General features: G+C 38.7%; 2 pseudogenes; both read left to right on the plus strand.

Annotated features, from left to right (window-relative positions):
* LOC110288622 (uncharacterized) overlaps positions 1–20,040 on the plus strand; it is a 31,528-nt pseudogene extending 11,488 nt beyond the window's left edge.
* Positions 6,923–7,754, plus strand: LOC110288623 (syntaxin-7 pseudogene; annotated as a pseudogene).
* Positions 20,041–20,316: the final 276 nt, after the last annotated feature.

A 20,316-nucleotide genomic window follows, 5' to 3' on the forward strand; every position in this document is an offset into this window, starting at 1 on the left:
ATTTAGAGTCACACCAAGATATTTTATATTATTTGTGACTGTTGAGAAGGGTGTTGTTTCCCTAATTTCTTTCTCAGCCTGTTTATTCTTTGTGTAGAGAAAGGCCATTGACTTGTTTGAGTTAATTTTATATCCAACTACTTCACAGAAGCTGTTTATCAGGTTTAGGAGTTCTCTGGTGGAATTCTTAGGGTCACTTATATATACTATCATATCATCTGCAAAAAGTGATACTTTGAGTTCATCTTTTCCAATTTGTATCCCCTTGATCTCCTTTTGTTGTTGAATTGCTCTGGCTAGGAGTTCAAGTACAATGTTGAATAGATATGGAGAAAGTGGGCAACATTGTCTAGTCCCTGATTTTCGTGGGATTGCTTCAAGCTTCTCTCCATTCACTTTGATGTTGGCTACTGGTTGGCTGTAGATTGCTGTTATCATGTTTAGGTATGTGCCTTCAACTTCTGATCTTTCCAAGCCTTTTATCATGAATGGGTGTTGGATCTTGTCGAATGATTTTTCCGCATCTAACGAGATGATCATGTGGTTTTTGTCTTTGATTTTGTTTATATAATGGATTACGTTGATGAATTTCCATATATTAAACCATCCCTGCATCCCTGGAATAAAACCTAGGTGGTCAGGATGGATGATTGCTTTAATGTGTTCTTGGATTCGGTTAGCAAGAACTTTATTGAGGATTTTTGCATATATATTCATAAGGGAAATTGGTCTGAAGTTCTCTATCTTTGTTGGATCTTGCTGTGGTTTAGGTATCAGAGTAATTGTGGCTTCATAGAATCAGTTGGGTAGAGTTCCCTCTACTTCTATTTTGTGGAATATTTTGTGCAGAACTGGAATTAGATCTTCTTTGAAGGTCTGGTAGAACTCTGCACTAAACCCATCTGGTCCTGGGCTTTGTTTGGCTGGGAGACTATTAATGACCACTTCTATTTCTTTAGGGGATATGGTACTGTTTAGATCATTAACTTGATCCTGATTTAACTTTGGTACCTGGTATCTGTCTAGAAATTTGTCCATTTCGTCCTGGTTTTCCAGTTTTGTTGAGTACAGTCTTTTGTAAAAGGATCTGATGGTGTTTTGGATTTCTTCAGGATCTGTTGTTATGTCTCCCTTTTCTTTTCTGATTTTGTTAGTTAGGATGCTGTCCCTGTGCCCTTTAGTGAGTCTGGCTAAGGGTTTATCTATCTTGTTGATTTTCTCAAAGAACCAGTTCCTCCATTGGTTGATTCTTTGAATAGTTCTTGTTTCCACTTGGTTGATTTCACCACTGAGTTTGATTATTTCCTGCCATCTACTCCTCTTGGTTGGATTTGCTTTCTTTTTTTCTAGAGCTTTTAGATGTGTTGTCAAGCTGCTAGTGTGTGCTCTCTCCAGTTTCTTTTTGAAGGCACTCAGAGCTATGAGTTTCCCTCTTAGAAATGCTTTCATTGTGTCCCATAGTTTTGGGTATGTTGTGGCTTCATTTTCATTAAACTATAAGAAGTCTTTAATTTCTTTCTTTATTCCTTCCTTGACCAAGGTATCATTGAGAAGAGTGTTGTACATTTTCCACATGATTCTTGGCTTTCGATTATTTATGTTGTTATTGAATATCAACCTTAGTGCATGGTGGTCTGATAGGATGCATGGGACAATATCAATATTTTTGTATCTGTTGAGGCCTGTTTTGTGACCAATTATATGGTCAATTTTAGAGAAGGTCCCGTAAGTTGCTGAGAAAGGGTATATCCTTTTGTTTTAGGATAAAATGTTCTGTAGATATCTGTTAAGTCCATTTGTTTCATAACTTCTGTTAGTTTCACTATGTCCCTGTTTAGTTTCTGTTTCCATGATCTGTCCATTGATTAAAGTGGTGTGTTGAAGTCTCCCACTATTATTGTGTGAGTTGCAATGTGTGCTTTCAGCTTTACTAAAGTTTCTTTAATGAATGTGACTGCCCTTGCATTTGGAGCATAGATATTCAGAATTGAGAGTTCCTCTTGGAGGATTCTACCTTTGATAAGTATGACGTGTCCATCCTTGTCTTTTTTGAAAACTTTGGGTTGGAAGTCAATTTTATTCGATATTAGAATGGCTACTCCAGCTTGTTTCTTCAGACCATTTGCTTGGAAATTTGTTTTCCAGCCTTTCACTCTGAGGTAGTGTCTGTCTTTTTCCCTGAGATGGGTTTCATGTAAGCAGCAGAATGTTGGGTCCTGTTTGTATAGCCAGTCTGTTAGTCTATGTCTTTTTATTGGGGAATTGAGTCCACTGATATTAAGAGATATTAAGGAAAAGTAATTATTGCTTCCTTTTATTTTTGTTGTTAGAGTTGGCGTTCTGTTCTTGTAGCTGTCTTCTTTTTGGTTTGTTGAGGGATTACTTTCTTGCTTTTTCTAGGGTGTGATTTCTGTCCTTGTATTGGTTTTTTTCTGTTATTATCCTTTGAAGGGCTGGATTTCTGGAAAGATAATGTGTGAATTTGGTTTTGTCCTGGAATACTTTGGTTTCTCCATCTATGGTAATTGAGAGTTTGGCCGGGTATAGTAGCCTGGGCTGGCATTTGTGTTCTCTTAGTGTCTGTAGAACATCTGTCCAGGATCTTCTGGCTCTCATAGTCTCTGGTGAAAAGTCTGGTGTAATTCTGATAGGCCTGCATTTATATGTTACTTGACCTTTCTCCCTTACTGCTTTTAATATTCTATCTTTATTTAGTGCATTTGTTGTTCTGATTATTATGTGTTGGGAGGAATTTCTTTTCTGGTCCAGTCTATTTGGAGTTCTGTAGGCTTCTTGTATGTTCATGGGCATCTCTTTCTTTAGGTTTGGGAAGTTTTCTTCTATAATTTTGTTGAATATATTTGCTGGCCCTTTAAGTTGAAAATCTTCATTCTCATCTACTTCTATTATCTGTAGGTTTGGTCTTCTCATTGTGTCCTGGATTTCCTGGATGTTTTGAGTTAGGATGTTTTTGCATTTTGCATTTTCTTTGATTGTTGTGCCAATGTTCTCTATGGAATCTTCTGCACCTGAAATTCTCTCTTCTATCTCTTGTATTCTGTTGCTGATGCTTGCATCAATGGTTCCAGATTTCTTTCCTAGTGATTCTATCTCTAGCGTTGACTCATTTTGGGTTTTCTTTATTGTGTCTACTTTGCTTTTTAGTTCTACCTTCATTTCCATCACCTGTTTGGATGTGTTTTCCTGTTTTTCTTTAAGGACTTCTAACTGTTTGGTTGTGTTTTCGTGTTTTTCTTTAAGGACTTATAACTCTTTAGCAGTGTTCTCCTGTATTTCTTTAAGTGAGTTATTAAAATCCTTCTTGATGTCCTCTACCATCATCATGAGATATGCTTTTAAGTCCGGGTCTAGCTTTTCCGTTGTGTTGGGGTGCCCAGGACTAGTTGGGGTGGGAGTGCTGCGTTCTGATGATCGTGAGTGGTCTTGATTTCTGTTAGTAGGATTCTTACTTTTGCCTTTCACCATCTGGTAATCTCTGTAGCAAGTTGTTATAGTTGTCTCTGGTTAGAGCTTGTTCCTCAGGTGATTATGTTAGCCTCTATCAGCAGACCTGGGAGACTAGCTCTATCCTTAGTTTCAGTGGTCAGAGTACTCTCTGCAGGCAAGCTCTCCTCTTGCAGGGAAGGTGCCCAGATATTGGGTGTTCGAACCTGCCTCCTGGCAGAAGTTGTGTTCCACTCACCAGAGGTCTTATGACCCCATGGAGGGTCCTGTGAGGAACTTACGGGTGTCCAAAACTCAGCGCACAAGGAACCCTGGTACTGGAGTGGACCGGAAGGGACATGTGCCCCTAATCAGGCCAGGCTAACTGCTTCCCTAGTTAATGCATTCTCAGGTCCTGCCCGATTGGATTGGAGCAGACGCTGTGTTCCACTCACCAACGGTCTTGGGATCCCATGGGGGATCCTGAGTGGTTCCTTGCGGGTGTCCGGAGACTCCCTGGGCCAGGAACCCCGGTGCTGCAGTGGACCGGAAGTTGGTCGGATGTGCGGAGCCCAAAAAGGGCGCTGCCTCAGAAGCTCTGTGGCTCCCACCTGTCCCAGAAGCTGTCTGCTTCTGTGTGCACACTCTCACCTGTGCAGACTACTTTTCGGCAGAGTCCCGGAACCAAGATGGTTCCCGCCGTTCCTGAGGCAAAAACCTTCCAGGTCGGGTGGACACCTGTCCTCTGGCCAGGGAGGTGGTCAGATGTCTGGAGCCCGAAATGGGCACTGCCTCAAAAGCTCTGTGGCTCCAGCCTGTCCCAGAAGCTGTCCGCTTCTGTGTGCCGGGCAACCTTATCTAGTCCCTGATTTTTTTGGGGATTGCTTCAAGTTTCTCTCCATTCAGGTTGTTATTGGCTACTAGTTTACTGTATATTGCTTTTACTATGTTTAGGTATGGTCCTTGGATTCTTGATCTTTCGAAGACATTTATCATAAAGGGATGCTGAATTTTGTCAAATGCTTCTTTCAGCATCTAATGAAATAATCATGTGATTTTTTTTCTTTATTTTGTTTTTCTAGTGGATTACATTGATGGATTTCTGTATATTGAACCATCCCTGAATGGTTCATACCGGGAATGAAACCTACTTGATCATTATGAATGATCTTTTTTATATGTTCTTGAATTCGGTTAGCAAGAGTTATATTGAGTATTTCTGCATTGATATTCATAATAAAGATTTACCTAAAGTTCTCTTTTTTCATTTGTTCTTTGAGTAGTTTAGGTCTAAGCGTAATTGTGGCTTCATACAATGAATTGATAGTGTCCCTTCTCTTTCTATTTTGTGTAATAGTTTGTATAGTATTGGTATTAGATATTCTTTGAAGGTCTCATAGAATTCTCCACTAAACTCATCTGGTCCTGGGATTTTTTTTTTTTTTTTGGTTGGGAGACTATTAATGACTGCTTCTATTTCTTAGGGGATATGGGACTGTTTAGGTGATTTATCTGATCTTCTTTTGACATTGGCACCTTGTATGTGTCAAAAAATTTTCCATATCATCCAGATTTTCAAATTTAGTTGAGTATAAAATTTTGTAGTAGATTCTGATGATGACATTTTTTGAATTTCCACTGCTTCTGTTGTTATGTCTTCCTTTCCATTTCTGATTTTATTAATTTGGATACTGTCACTATACCCTCTGGTTAGCCTGGCTAAGGGTTTATCTATCTTGTTGACTTTCTCAGAGAACAAGCTCCAGTTATGGTTGATTCTTTGTATAGTTCTTTTTCTTTCTACTTGGTTGATTTCAGCTCTGAGTTTGATTATATCCTGACTTCTACTCCTCTTGTGTGTATTTGCTTCTTTTTGTTCTAGAGCTTTCATGTGTGCTGTTAAGCTACATGTATGCTCTCTGTTCAGTTTCTTTTTGGAAGCACTTAGAGCTATGAGCTTTCCTCTTAGGATTTCATTCCTTGTGTCCTATAAGTTTTGGAATGATGTGTCTTCATTTTCATTAATTCTTTTCTTTATTTCTTCCTTGACCAAGTTATCACTGAGTAGAGCATTGTTCAGTTTCCATTTGTATGTGTGCTTTCTGTTGTTTTGGTGTTAAGATCATCTATAGTCTGTGAAGATCTGATAAGGTGCATGGGATTATTTCAATCTTTGTGTATCTGTGAGGTCTGTATTGTGACTGTTTATATGTTCAGTTTTGGAGATGGCACTATAAAGTGCTAAGAAGAAGGTATATTTTCTTGCTTTAGGATGAAATATTCTATACATATCTGTTAGATCCATTTGGTTCATAACTGCTACAAGTTTCACTGTGTTTCTGTTTAGTTTCTCTTTCCATGATCTGTCCATTGCTGAGAGTTGGCTGTTGAACTCGCTCACTGTTATTGTGTGAGGTGTGATGTGTGTTTTGAGCTTTAGTAAAGTTTCTTTTAAGAATGTGGGTGTCCTTGCATTTGAAGCAGAAATGTTCAGAATTGAGAGTTTATCTTGGTAGATTTTTTTTCTTTGACCAGTATAAAATGTCCTTCCTTATCTTATTTGATAACTTTTGGTTAAAAATGGATGTTATTTGATACTAGAATGGCTACTCCAGCTTGTTTCTTGGGACTATTTGCTTGGAGAATTGTTTTCAACCTTTTACTGTAAGGTAGTATCTGCCTTTGTCCCTGAGGTATGTTTCCTGTATGCAGCAAAACGCTGTGTTCTTCTTATGTATCCAGTCTGTCAGTCTATGTATTTTTATTGGAGAATTGAACCCATTGATTTTTAAGGAAAAGTGATTATTACTTCCTGCTATTTTTGTTGTTATAAGTAGAAATATGCCCTTCCAGTCGGCCCCAGCACTGGGTCACCTTAGGCGCAGAGTCGGCGGACAACCCCAAGGTCCCCAGAGCACTCTCGATGGGAACGTAGGACCTCTGGTGAGTGGAACACAACTTCTGTTCCAATCCAATCTCGCGGTACCTGAGACAGCATTAATTGGAGAAGCAGAAAACCCGGACGGACCAGGGTCACAAGTGTCTTCCGGTTGGCCCCAGCACTGCCTCACCTTGGGCGTGGGGTTGGCAGATACCCCTAAGGTCCCCAGAGCACTCTCCATGGGATCTTAGGACCTTTGGTGTGTGGAACACAACTTCTGCCAGGAAGCAGGTTCGAACGCCAGATATCTGGGCATCTTCCCTGCAAGAGGAGAGCTTGCCTGCAGAGAGTGCTCTGACCACTGAAACTCGGGAGAGAGCTAGTCTCCCAGGTCTGCTGATAGAGACTAACAGAATCATGAGAAGAACAAGCTCTACCAAGAGACAACTATAAGAACTGACTCCAGAGATTACCAGATGGCGAGAGGCAAACGTACGAATCTTACTAACAGAGCTGAGACTGGCTGCGCCAGGCAGTGGGACCCCGGGTGACAGCAGCTGGAGGTGGTGAAGGAAGCCAGCGAGGTCAGGGTGACTCCTAGAAATCCAGATAGCCTACCTGCATCTGATGAAATCAGCCAGACAGCCAACCAGCCATGTCTTACACTCCGGGGATTGGTGGGGACTCTGCCCAGCTGGCACAACGCATCTCCTCTAACATCCAAAAGATCACACAATGCTCCCTGGAAATACAAATGACTCTGAATCAACTTGCAACACCTCAAAACTCACCGGAACTGAGGCAACCGCTGCAGCAGAAGCAGCAGTATACTAACCAACTTGCAAAAGAAACTGACAAGTACATTAAAGAGTTTTGCTCTCTGCCCACCACCCCCAGTGAGCAGCGTCAGAAAGACTGATTAGTGGCAGAGCTCACCACATCGCTGACAAACTTCCAGAAGGCCCAGAGGCAGGCTGCTGAGAGAGAGAAAGAGTTTGTTGCTCGAGTGCGAGCCAGCTCCAGGGTATTGGGTGGTTTACCCAAAGACAGCTCAAAAGAAAAGAATCTTGTATCCTGGGAAAGCCAAACACAGCCTCAAGTGCAGGTCCAAAATGAAGAAATCACAGAGGATGACCTCCGACTAATTCATGAGAGAGAGTCTTAAATCAGGCAGCTGGAAGCTGATATTATGGACATTAATGAAATATTTAAAGACTTGGGAATGATGATTCATGAAAAAGGCGATGTGATTGACAGCATAGAAGCCAATGTAGAAAGTGCAGAGGTTCACGTTCAACAGGCAAACTAGCAGCTGTCAATAGTGGCAGATTATCAGCGCAAACCCAGGAAAACCCTCTGCATCATCATTTTTATCCTTGTGGTTGGAATCGTGATCATCTGTCTCATAGTATGGGAACTGAAAGGCTGAACTCTGAGGGTGTGGACGACTGCATGATGCTGTCTGAGTGATGCAGGCGGATTCTTGCGATCACTTTCTCTTATCGTTATTTTGAGGCTGTTGTGTAAAACGATGGTTCTATACTTTGCCATTTTTATTAGGGTGGGGGGATTCTTTTGGATTCAGTCTGATATTTTCTAACACCCAAGGCTTTTCTAAACACCCTTACTGGCACAGCTTCCCTGCTTTTTAGTTCAACAACTTTTGGGTTTTGCTCACATTGTATATGCCTTTCATTTATAATTTATTTATATTGTTTGACTGAGTTTTGGGAATTATTTGATTGGCGTGTATACTCTGCCTGCACCTCTGTAACTGTGTAACATGTGTAACATGATTGCGTTATCTTATTTAAAAAGAAGTCCCAAGTTTAAATGTCATTTGTCCAGTAAATGTTCTCAGTAGGAAACCCTTAACATAACTGTTTGTGGGATGTTTTATCCACTGTGGTCCACAGCAGTGCAGATCATTATTGCTCTTTCATTATTGGATTGTTCTTATCATCTCTGGATAAGATCAGTGAATCGTTTCCTGATGTGTATATATGCATTTGCTGTGGATTACCTAGTAAAGACAGTAAGGATAGGTTGTTTTTAACATATGGACTATTTAATTCAATGCATACTAAAGAAAGCTTAGTTACTGTATTGTTCAGTGAAAGTTGGAGGAAGTGGCTGAAAGGTCCATACTTGCATCTATTCTGTTCAGATGCTAAAGATTCCAGTCTCTTACTGCACTGAACCACTTTCTCCATATGGTCTGGCTTTGTGGCCATTATACCTTCCCTTGTGCGCCATGGAACACTTCTTAGACCAGAATCTTTGGGTCCTGTCTTCACAAAGTAATGTTCCCACAGTTACAGATTTGGGATTTCATTTTTATATTTAGTTTTTGACACTAAAGTTTTAGAGTTTATTTAGATACCATTTTTTTATTATTCTTCATTCAAATGGGAATCAGATGTCTGCCATTGAACACACTTGTCTTTTTGAATCAATGTTTTAATGCACTAATATGAATGCTGTAAAAGGGGTTATCTTGGTTTATCATTTGTGTTTTATAATGTTCTTACACAGCAATTTGCTAATGATGGCACTGTTTAATGTGGCTCTGAAACCTTTAAATGGGAACAAGTGAAATATTAACAAAATAATTGTATCTTTGTAAGCAGAATAAAGATGATTCTGGAGATGTCTGCTAACAAAAAAAAAAAAAAGGAAGAATCTTACTAACAGAAACCAAGACCACTCACCATCATCAGAACGCAGCACTCCCACCTCACCCAGTCCTGGGAATCCCAACACACCTGAAAAGCTAGACCTGGATAAAAAGCATATCTTATGATGATGGTACAGGACATCAAGAAGGATTTTAATAACTTACTTAACGAAATACAGGAGAACACTGCTAAAGAGTTACAAGTCCTTAAAGAAAAACACGAAAACACAACCAAACAGTTAGAAGTCCTTAAAGAAAAACAGGAAAACACATCCAAACAGGTGATGGAAATGAAGGTAGAACTAAAAAGCAAAGTAGACACAATAAAGAAAACCCAAAATGAGTCAACGCTAGAGATAGAATCACTAGGAAAGAAATCTGGAACCATTGATGCAAGCATCAGCAACAGAATACAAGAGATGGAAGAGATAATCTCAGGTGCAGAGGATTCCATAGAGAACATCAGCAAAACAATCAAAGAAAATGCAAAATGCAAAAACATCCTAACTCAAAACATCCAGGAAATCCAGGACACAATGAGAAGACCAAACCTACAGATAATAGGAGTAGATGAGAATGAAGATTTTCAACTTAAAGGGCCAGCAAATATCTTCAACAAAAAAATAGAAGAAAACCTCCCAAACTTAAAGAAAGAGATGCCCGTGAACATACAAGAAGCCTACAGAACTCCAAATAGACTGGACCAGAAAAGAAATTCCTCCCAACACATAATAATCAGAACAACAAATGCGCTAAATAAAGATAGAATATTAAAAGCAGTAAGGGAGAAAGGTCAAGTAACATATAAAGGTAGGCCTATCAGAATTACACCACACTTTTCACCAGAGACTATGAGAGCCAGAAGATCCTGGACAGATGTTATACAGACACTAAGAGAACACAAATGCCAGCCCAGGCTACTATACCCAGCCAAACTCTCAATTAACATAGATGGAGAAGATGGAGAAACCAAAGTATTCCAGGACAAAACCAAATTCACACATTATCTTTCCATGAATCCAGCACTTCAAAGGATAATAACAGAAAAAAAAAAAATACAAGGACAGAAACTACTCCCTAGGAAAAGCAAGAAAGTAACCTTCAACAAACCTAAAAGGAGACAACCACAAGAACAGAATGACAAATCTAACAACAAAAATAATAGGAAGCAACAATTACTTTTCCTTAATATCTCTTAATATCAATGGACTCAATTCCCCAATAAAAAGACATAGACTAACAGACTGGCTACACAAACAGGACCCAACACTTTGCTGCTTACAGGAAACCCATCTCAGGGAAAAAGACAGACACTACCTCAGAGTGAATGGCTGGATGGAAAGCAATTTTCCAAGCAAATGGTCTGAAGAAACAAGCTGGAGTGGCCATTCTAATATCAAATAAAATCGACTTCCAACCCAAAGTTATCAAAAAAAAACAAGGAGGGACACTTCATATTCATCAAAGGTAAAATCCTCCAAGAGGACCTCTCAATTCTGAATATCTATGCTCCAAATGCAAGGGCAGCCACATTCATTAAAGAAACTTTAGTAAAAACTCAAGAAGAACAAAGAGCAAAGTGTGAACACTTTGCCCCTTCTTAGAATTGGAAACAAAACACCTATAGAAGGAGTTACAGAGACAAAGTTTGGAGCTGAGACAAAAGGATGGACCATCTAGAGACTACCATATCTGGGGATCCATCCCATAATCAGCTTCCAAACGCTGACACCATTGCATACACTAGCAAGATTGTGCTGATAGGACCCAGCTGTCTCTAGTGAGACTACACCAGAGCCTAGCAAACACAGAAGTGGATGCTCACAGTCAGCTATTGGATGGATCACAGGGCCCCCAATGGAGGAACTAGAGAAAATACCCAAGGAGCTAAAGGGATCTGCAACCCTATAGGTGGAACACCAATATGAACTAACCAGTACACCCTGGAGCTCGTGTCTCTAGCTGCAGATGTATCAGAAGATGGCCTAGCCAGCCATTAGTAGAAAGAGAGGCCCCTTGGTCGTGCAAACTTTATATGCAGTACAGGGGAACTCCAGGAACAAGAAGTGCGAGTGGGAGGGAGGGTATGGGGTACTTTTGGGATAGCATTGGAAATGTAAATGAGGAAAATACCTAATAAAATTTTTTTTAAAAAAAGAAGTAGTAGAAATATGTCTGTGTGGCTATCTTCTTTTGGGTTTGCTGAAAGATATTTTCTTGCCTTTTTTCTAGGGTATAGTTTCCCACCTTGTGTTGGTGTTGTCCATCTATTATCCTTTGTAGGGCTGCATTTATGGAAAGAAAATGTATAAATTTGGTTTTGTCATGAACTATCCTGTTTTCTCCATCTATAATAATTGAGAGTTTTGCTGGGTACAATAATCTGGGCTGGCATTTGTGTTCTTTCCTGTATTTTTTAAAGGGAGTTACTTATGTCCTTCTTAAAGTCCTCTATCATCATCAAGAGACGTGATTTTAAATCACTTCCAAATTTCCAAATCTTGCTTTTCCAGTGTGATGGTTTATCGAAGACTTGCTATGATGGGAGAATTGGGTCCTGATAATGCTAAGTAACCTTGGTTTCTGTTGTGTATCCTCTTTTGCTTCCCTTCCACCATCTGATTATCTCCAGTGCTCCCTGCCCTTGCTATATCTGACTGAAGACTGGCCTAACTGTGATTCTAGTTTTGTCAGAACTCCTCAGAGTTCAGCTATCTTGGTGATCCTATGATTCTGTGATCCTGAGATCCTGGGTGTGTCTGAACTCCTGGGAATCAAACTGCCCCTGGGACCCTGAGATCCTGGTGTGACCAAGCTCCTGGAATCCTGGGAACATGGGATCCTATTATCCTGGTATGTTAGAGTGCCTAGAAGTAGAGCTTCTTCTGGGTTTTGTGGGACTGGCTGGCACAGAGTTCACACTCAAGGTCTGATCAGGGCACCAGCCCAGACTAGAAAGAACCTGGTCAGGCAGATTCCTGGCTGGCTGGGTCCCGTTGGTTCATGTGTTCCCTTTTTCATGATTAGGTATGGGCCCTGTATCCCTAATATTTAAGGAAAGGTGATCATTACTTCCTGCTATTTATTACTCTAATATTTCAACCGGAAGTGATGTTGGAGTTTTTCAGAGGCCTTTTCAGTGTCTAATGTGATCGTGATTTTTTTTTCAGTTTATTTAATGTGTGGATTAAGTTGATGGATTTTCGTATATTGAATCACCCCTTCATGCCTGTGTTGAGGCCTACTTTATTTTGTTGTATGATGTTTTTTAAAGTGTTCCTGGATTCTGTTTGCAAGTACTTTATTAAGTGTTTTTTCACCAATGTTTATAACTGAAAATGGTCTAGAATTCTGTCTGGTTATTGAGTCTTAATGTGGTTTAGGTAATAGGATGACTGTCCCCTCAGAGAATGTGTTTGGCAATGTTCCTTACATTTCTATTTGTGGAATAGTTTGAGAAGGATTGACATTATGTCTTTTTAAAAGTCTGTTAGAATTTTATGCTAAAACCATCTGGTCCTGAGCATTTTTGTTGTTTTTGTTCTTGTTGTATTTTGTTTTGAGATTTTCATGACATCTTTATTTCCTAAGGAGTTATGGGTCTTTTTAGATTACTTACCTTATCTTAATTTCATTTTGGTAAGTGGAATCAATCTGGAAATTTGTTCATTTCATTTAGATTTTCCAGTTTTGTGTAATACAGGCTTTTGTAATACGTCCCAAATAGTGTTTGGAATTCCTCAGTGTCTATTGTTATGCCCCATTTTCATTTTCTTATTTTCTTGTTCTGGGGTATAAACTCCCTGCTTTTCCTTTACTTTGGCTAAGGGTTTGTATATCCTTTTGATTTTTTAAATGTTCCAAGTCTTGGTTTTGTTGATTTTTTGTGGTATTCACTTATTTCCAATTAATTGTTTTTTTCCCCTGAGTTTGTATATTTCTTGCCATCTACTCCCCTTTGGTGTCTTTATATCTTGTGTTCTGGAGCTTTCAAGTGTGCTGTTAAATTGCTAGCATGAGATGTATCCATTTTCTTTAAGACAGCATTTACAGGCATGACTTTTCTCTTAGCAGTGTTTTCATTGTGTCCCATAAGTTTGGGCATGTTCTGTCTTCCTTTTGGTCAATGAATTATAAAGTCTTTAACTTCTTCCTTCCTTCCCTCTCTACTTCTTTCTTTCTTTCTCTCTTTCTTTCTTTCATCTTTGACCCATGGTCATTGAGTAGATAATTACTCGATTCCTTTGAGTTTGTAGACATTATGATGCCTGAATCTTATTAAACTCCACTTTGAATGCACGGGTTTCTGAAAACATGCTAGGTATTAATTCAATCTTCTTCTGTCTCTTACTGCTTCTGTTGATACTGAGTTCATGGTCAGTTTGGGGGAAGGTTCTGTGAGCTTCTGAATGGAGTGTATGTGTGTGTATAATTTATTTGGGTGAAATATTCTGTAGACATATGTTAGGTCCACTTCATTCCTTATTTCTATTATTTTCATTATTCTACTGTTTGGTATTTCTTTGGATCACATCAGCACTGGTGATAGTGTGTGTTATAATCTCCCACTCTTAAAATGTTGGCTTGGGATGTGATTTAAGCTTTAGTGATGTTATTTTATGAACGTGGTTGCCCCAGCATTTTGGCATATATATTCAATAATGTGATGTGACCTTCATGGCTTTTTCCATATTTTTCATAAAATATGAAGTGTACTTTTCTATTGTTTTTTATTAGTTTTGATTGAATTTCAGTTTGATTTGATGTTGGGATGAATACTCCAACTTATTTCATAGGTCCATTTGCTTAGAAAACCTTTTCTAGTCATTTTCTCTGATTTAGTGCTTATCTTTGTTTCTGAGGTATGTTTTGTTTATGCAGAAAAATGATGGGTCCTACTCTCACTTGCACTGTGGTAGCCTGTGTCTTTTAAATGGGGCAAATGAGTCTATTTATGTTACAGGATACTAATGATCAATGACTCTTAATTCCTGTTCTTTTGATGTTGGAAGTGGTAGTATGCATGTGTGTGAAAGAAATTTCTCTTTTTTTCATTTTTTAATCACTTCATTCTTTTCTTAGTTACCCTCCTCATTTATGGTTGGTCTTATAAAGGATTATTTTTTATTTCCATTAATGGATATTCAGTGGTTTGATGAACATTGTTTCTGACCTGACATCTGTGTCACTTTTGGTTTGCAAAACCTCTGCGCAGAGTCTTGTGGCTTTTAGATTCTCTGTTGAGAAGTCAGTTGAAATTCTGATATGTTAGTCTTTACATGTTTCTTTTCTATCAGATCTTGCAGCTTTCAATATTCTTTTTGTTCTGTATATTTAATGCTTTGGCTATTATTTGCATGAAAGAGTTTCCTCTTTTACTCCAATCTATTTGGTATTATGCAAACTTCTTGTACATTTAAACAATATTTTCTTTAGATTACAATTTTCTTCTATGATTTTGTTAAAGATATTTTCTGGTACTTTGAGCTGGGAATCTTCTTCTCCTATACCTATAATTTTTAGATTTTGTCTTTTTATACTGTCCTTCTCTCCCTTGGTGGGTATTTTGTCTAGGATCACCCATATTTATTGGTAAGAATCTTTCACTTTCCTGGACTATTGTAATTCTAGAAGGTCTGAACAGCTTCCACTGTGGAATCTCAAGGAAGTTTTAATTTATATTTCCCTGATGACTAAAGACTTTGAATATTTCTTTTTATTAGCATTTTATTCCTCCCCTTCCTCTTCTTCCTCATCCTCTTCCTCCTACTCCTCCTTTTCTTCCTCTTCATATCTTTAATCTTACTTTTTAGTCAAGTTATTATCCCCCTCCCAATGTGCCCTCTGATCATTCCTCATGCCATGAATCCTCCCCCTGTCTTGAAGAAGATGCCTCCACCACCACCACACCACCTGCCAGCCCTCTCCACTCTTTGGGGCCTCAAGACTCATGAGAGTTAGGCACCTCTTCTCTCACTAAGGCCAGTCCAGGCAGTCCCCTGCTATATATCTGTTGGGGACCTGATATGAGCTAGTGTATGGTGGCTAAGTGTCTGAGAGGTCTTAGGTGTCTGAGTTAGTTAAAACTTCTGGTTTTCTCATGGGGTCATCCTCCTCAGCTTCTTCCATTCAAACTTCTCCAAATCAACAACATGGATTTCCAACTTAAGTCCATTGATTTGAAATAATTATCTGCATCTGTCTCAGTCAGCTACTTGTTAATCTATGTCTTTTTATTGGGGGATTGAGTCCATTGATATTAAGAGATATTAAGGGAAGTAATTGTTGCTTCCTGTTATTTTTGTTATTAGATTTGGAATTCTGTTCATGTGGCTATCTTCTTTTAGGTTTGTTGAAAGATTAATTTCCTGCTTTTTCTAGGGCACAGTTTCCCTCCTTATGTTGGAGTTTTCCATTTATTATCCTTTGAAGGGCTGGAATTGTGGAAATTTATTATGTAAATTTATTTTTTTCATGGAATACCTTTCTTTCTCCATCTATGGTAACTGAAAGTTTTACTGGGTATAGTAGACTTGGCTGTCATTTGTGTTGTCTCAGGGTCTGTATGACATCTGCCCAGGATCTTCTGGATTTAACAGTCTCTGGTGAGAATTCTGGTGTAATTCTGAAAGGTCTGCCTTTATATGTTACTTGACCTGTTTCCCTTACTGCTTTTAATATTCTTTCTTTATTTTGTGCATTTCATGTTTTCACTATTGAATAATTGGAGGAATTTCTTCTCTGGTCCAGTCTATTTGGAATTTTGTAGGCTTTTGTACATTCGTGGACATATCTTTCTTTAGGTTGGGGAAGTGGTCTTCTATAATTTTGTTGAAGATATTTATTGGCCCTTCCATTTGGAAATCTTTGCTCTCTTCTATAACTATTATCCTTAGGTTTGGTCTTCTCATTGTGTTCTGGATTTCCTGGATATTTTGGGTTAGGATCTTTTTACATTTTGCACTTTCTTTGACTGTTGTATCAGTGTTTAATATGGTATCTTCTGAACCTGAGATTCTCTCTTCTATCTACTATATAGTGTTGTTGATGCATGCATCTATGGCTCCTGACTTTTTTTTTCTTTTCTTTTTTTTTTTTTTTCTTTTTGGTTATTTGAGCCAGGGTTTTTCTGTGTAGCCTTGGCTGTCCTGGAACTCACTCTGTACACCAGGCTGGCCTCGAACTCAGAAATTCAACTTCCTCTGCCTCCCAAGTGCTGGGATTAAAGGTGTGTGCCACTACATCCAGCTCAAGATGTGATTTTAAATCAGAGTCTTGCTTTTCAGGAATTTGGGGTTATTCAGGGCTTACTTTGTTGGGAAAACTGAGTTCTGATGAGGCTAAGGAGCCTTGATTTCTGTTGCTTATGTTCTTGCTCTTGTCTGTCACATCTGCTTATCTCTGGTATTAGCCAGTCCCACAGTCTCCACTGTGGCTTGTCCTTTCTGTGAACCTGTGTATCAGAGACCAGTTCTCTCCAGGAGGAATTTGAGTATGCAGAGCTATGCCAGAGCTCTATGACACAGAAAAATAACAGGATGGATCTTGTCCATCCGTGGCTTTTCCTTGATTCCTGTGTCCTGATGGATCCGTGTAGGTCCCTCTTGGGCCAGGAATTTGAGCAGTACTGGTGTTCTTACCTGTGCTATCAGGTATGTCAACACTCTTGAGACACCAGCTCCCTCCCAGTAAGATTTGATAATGGAGAGCTGTGGCACTGGGTCAGCTCCAGGCATAAATACCTGTTTGGTTTTTAAATAAATATTCTCACTGATTTTAAATCTAATCTTTAATTTTATATTAGCATCACATTATTAAAAAGGTATTCTAGTACCTCCTTTTCATTATTCTGTCATTGGATAGATGATTTGGGTTCATATTGGTCATTGAGTCTCATAGTGTGGACATTTTCTTTTATTAATGCATGCTAGCTGCAAAAATTTTGTTTTCTTATCTCTTATACTGTGTAATTATGATTAAGTTCATACATATGAAAATATATCATATATTTTATGAATATCTTCTAACATATATTATGTTTATAACATTTATTTCTTTTGAATAAAGTTGTTGCACTTCTTTTTTTTTCATTTTTTTTTATTTTTAATATTTTTATTACATATTTTCCTCAATTACATTTCCAATGCTATCCCAAAAGTCCCCCATAGCGCCCCCCACTTCCCTACCCACCCATTCCCATTCTTTTGGCCCTGGCATTCCCCTATATTGGGGCATATAAAGTTTGCAAGTCCAATGGGCCTCTCTTTCCATTGATGGCCGACTAGGCCATCTTTCGATACATATGCAGCTAGAGACAAGAGCTCCGGGGTTCTGGTTAGTACATCATGTTGTTCCAACAATAGGGTTGCAGATCCCTTTAGCTCCTTGGGTACTTTCTCTAGCTTCTCCATTGGGAGCCCTGTGAGACATTCAATAGCTGACTGTGAACATCCACTCCTGTGTTTGCTAGGCCCCGGCATAGTCTCACAAGAGACAGCTATATTTGGGTCCTTTCAGCAAAATCTTGCTAGTGTATGCAATGGTGTCAGCGTTTAGAAGCTGATTATGGGATGGATCCCTGGATACGGCAGTCTCTAAATGGTCCATCCTTTCATCACAGCTACGAACTTTGTCTCTGTAACTCCTTCCCTGGGTGTTTTGTTCCCAATTCTAAGAAGGTGCACAGTGTCCACACTTTGGTCTTCATTCTTCTTGAGTTTCATGCGTTTAGCAAATTGTATCTTAAATCTTGGGTATCCTAAGTTTTGGGCTAATATCCACTTATCAGTGAATACATATTGTGTGAGTTCTTTTGTGATTGTGTTACTTCACTCAAGATGATGCCCTCCAGGTCCATCCATTTGGCTAGGAATTTCATAAATTCATTCTTTATAATAGCTGAGTAGAACTCCATTGTGTAAATGTACCATAATTTCTGTATCCATTCCTCTGTTGAGGGACATCTGGGTTCTTTCCAGCTTCTGGCTATTATAAATAGGGCTGCTATGAACATAGTGGAGCATGTGTCCTTTTTACCGGTTGGGACATCTTCTGGATATATGCCCAGGAGAGGTATTGCTGGATCCTCCGGTAGTACTATGTCCAATTTTCTGAGGAACCGCCAGACTGATTTCCAGAGTGGTTGTACAAGCTTGCAATCCCACCAACAATGGAGGAGTGTTCCTCTTTCTCCACATCCTCGCCAGCATCTGCTGTCACCTGAATTTTTGATCTTAGCCATTCTGACTGGTGTGAGGTGGAATCTCAGGGTTGTTTTGATTTGCATTTCCCTGATGATTAAGGATGTTGAACATTTTTTCAGGTGTTTCTCAGCCATTCGGTATTCCTCAGGTGAGAATTCTTTGTTCAGTTCTGAGCCCCATTTTTTAATGGGGTTATTTGACTTTCTGGAGTCCACCTTCTTGAGTTCTTTATATATATTGGATATTAGTCCCTTATCTGATTTAGGATAGGTGAAGATCCTTTCCCAATCTGTTGGTGGTTTTTTTGTCTTATTGATGGTGTCTTTAGCCTTGCAGAAGCTTTGTAGTTTCATGAGGTCCCACTTGTCAATTCTCGATCTTACAGCACAAGCCATTACTGTTCTATTCAGGAATTTTTCCCCTGTGCCCATATCTTCAAGGCTTTTCCCCACTTTCTCCTCTATAAGTTTCAGTGTCTCTGGTTTTATGTGAAGTTCCTTGATCCACTTAGACTTGACCTTAGTACAAGGAGATAGGAATGGATCGATTCGCATTCTTCTACATGTTAAGTTGTTGCACTTCTATGTTGTATGCTTTTGCCATGATCCTCAGATTGGTGCTATTTCAAGCATTATGCATGTATATTATTTTCAACCAAATGTAAAATGACATGTAATGACATGTTCTCATTAATTTTGGCTCTGTCTTGTCATCATACGAAGAAACTATTTCAAAGGCACAGGATTATTTCCAGGATGAAATAACAGAGAGATTTGCATGTAATAACCTTTCAGTTCTATATAGAAAAAAAAATCAGCGATTATACTGCTGGTAGTGAATAGTATGAAGTATGTTTTTATGGAAGTGATCTGTTTGTAAAACACATTTATTTCATTCCTGAAACAGATCATGAAGTTCCAGATACTCTTCCTGAGAGAACTCAATCCCCAAATCCTAAGGCTCACTGCAGAATTTCCACTCAAGTGACATCTTACAAATGTAATGAATGTGGCAAATCTTTTACACAGTCCTCAGATCTTAAAGTTCACCACAGGATCCATACTGGAGACAAACCTTACAAATGTAATGAATGTGGCAAAACTTTTACCCACAGTTCATATCTTAAAGTTCACGAGAGAATCCATACTGGGGACAAACCTTACAAATGTAATGAATGTGGGAAATGTTTTACAAAGTCCTCAAATCTTAAAGTTCACCAGAGAATCCATACTGGAGACAAACCTTATAAATGTAATGATTGTGGGAAATTATTTGCCCACTACTCACAGCTTAAATATCACCACAGAATACTTATTGGAGACAAACCTTACAAATGTAATATATGTGGCAAATCTTTTGCACGGTATTCAGATCTTAAAGTTCACCATAGAAGCCATACTGGAGACAAACCTTACAAATGTAATGAGTGTGGGAAATCTTTTACCAAGTCCTCAAGTCTTAAAGTTCACCAGAGATTACATACTGGAGACAAACCTTACAAATGTAATGAATGTGGCAAATCTTTTTCACAGTCCTCAAATCTTAAAGTTCACCAGAGAATCCATACTGGAGACAAACCTTACAAATGTAATGATTGTGGGAAATCTTTTACAAAGTCCTCAAATCTTAAAGTTCACCAGAGAATCCATACTGGAGACAAACCTTATGAATGTAGTAAGTATGGAAAATCATTTACCCAGTATTCCTAACTTAATGATCACCACAAAATCCATAATAAAAGCAAACCTTACAAATGTAATAAGTGTTGTAAATCATTTACAGATTCCTCATCTCTTCAAGTTCACCACAGAATCCATACTGGACATATATCTTAAAAATATATTAAATGTGGCAAATCTTTACACAGTCCTCAGATCTTAAATTTCACCACCAAATCCACACTGGAAACAAACTTTACTAATATAATCAATATGACATATCATTAACCAACTCCTTAAATTTTCAAGTTCACTACAGAATCCGTATAAGAGGTAATCTTCACAAATGAAAAGAGTTGACAAGGCTCTTTTCTTGTCCTCAACTCTCCAAGTACATCAAAAAATCCATATGGGAAAGCAGCCTTATAAGTGCAGTGAATGTGGGAAAAAATT

Source organism: Mus caroli, unplaced genomic scaffold, assembly GCF_978045245.1.
Source record: "Mus caroli unplaced genomic scaffold, Mus_caroli_1 scaffold_1, whole genome shotgun sequence".
NCBI classification, from domain to species: domain Eukaryota; kingdom Metazoa; phylum Chordata; class Mammalia; order Rodentia; family Muridae; genus Mus; species Mus caroli.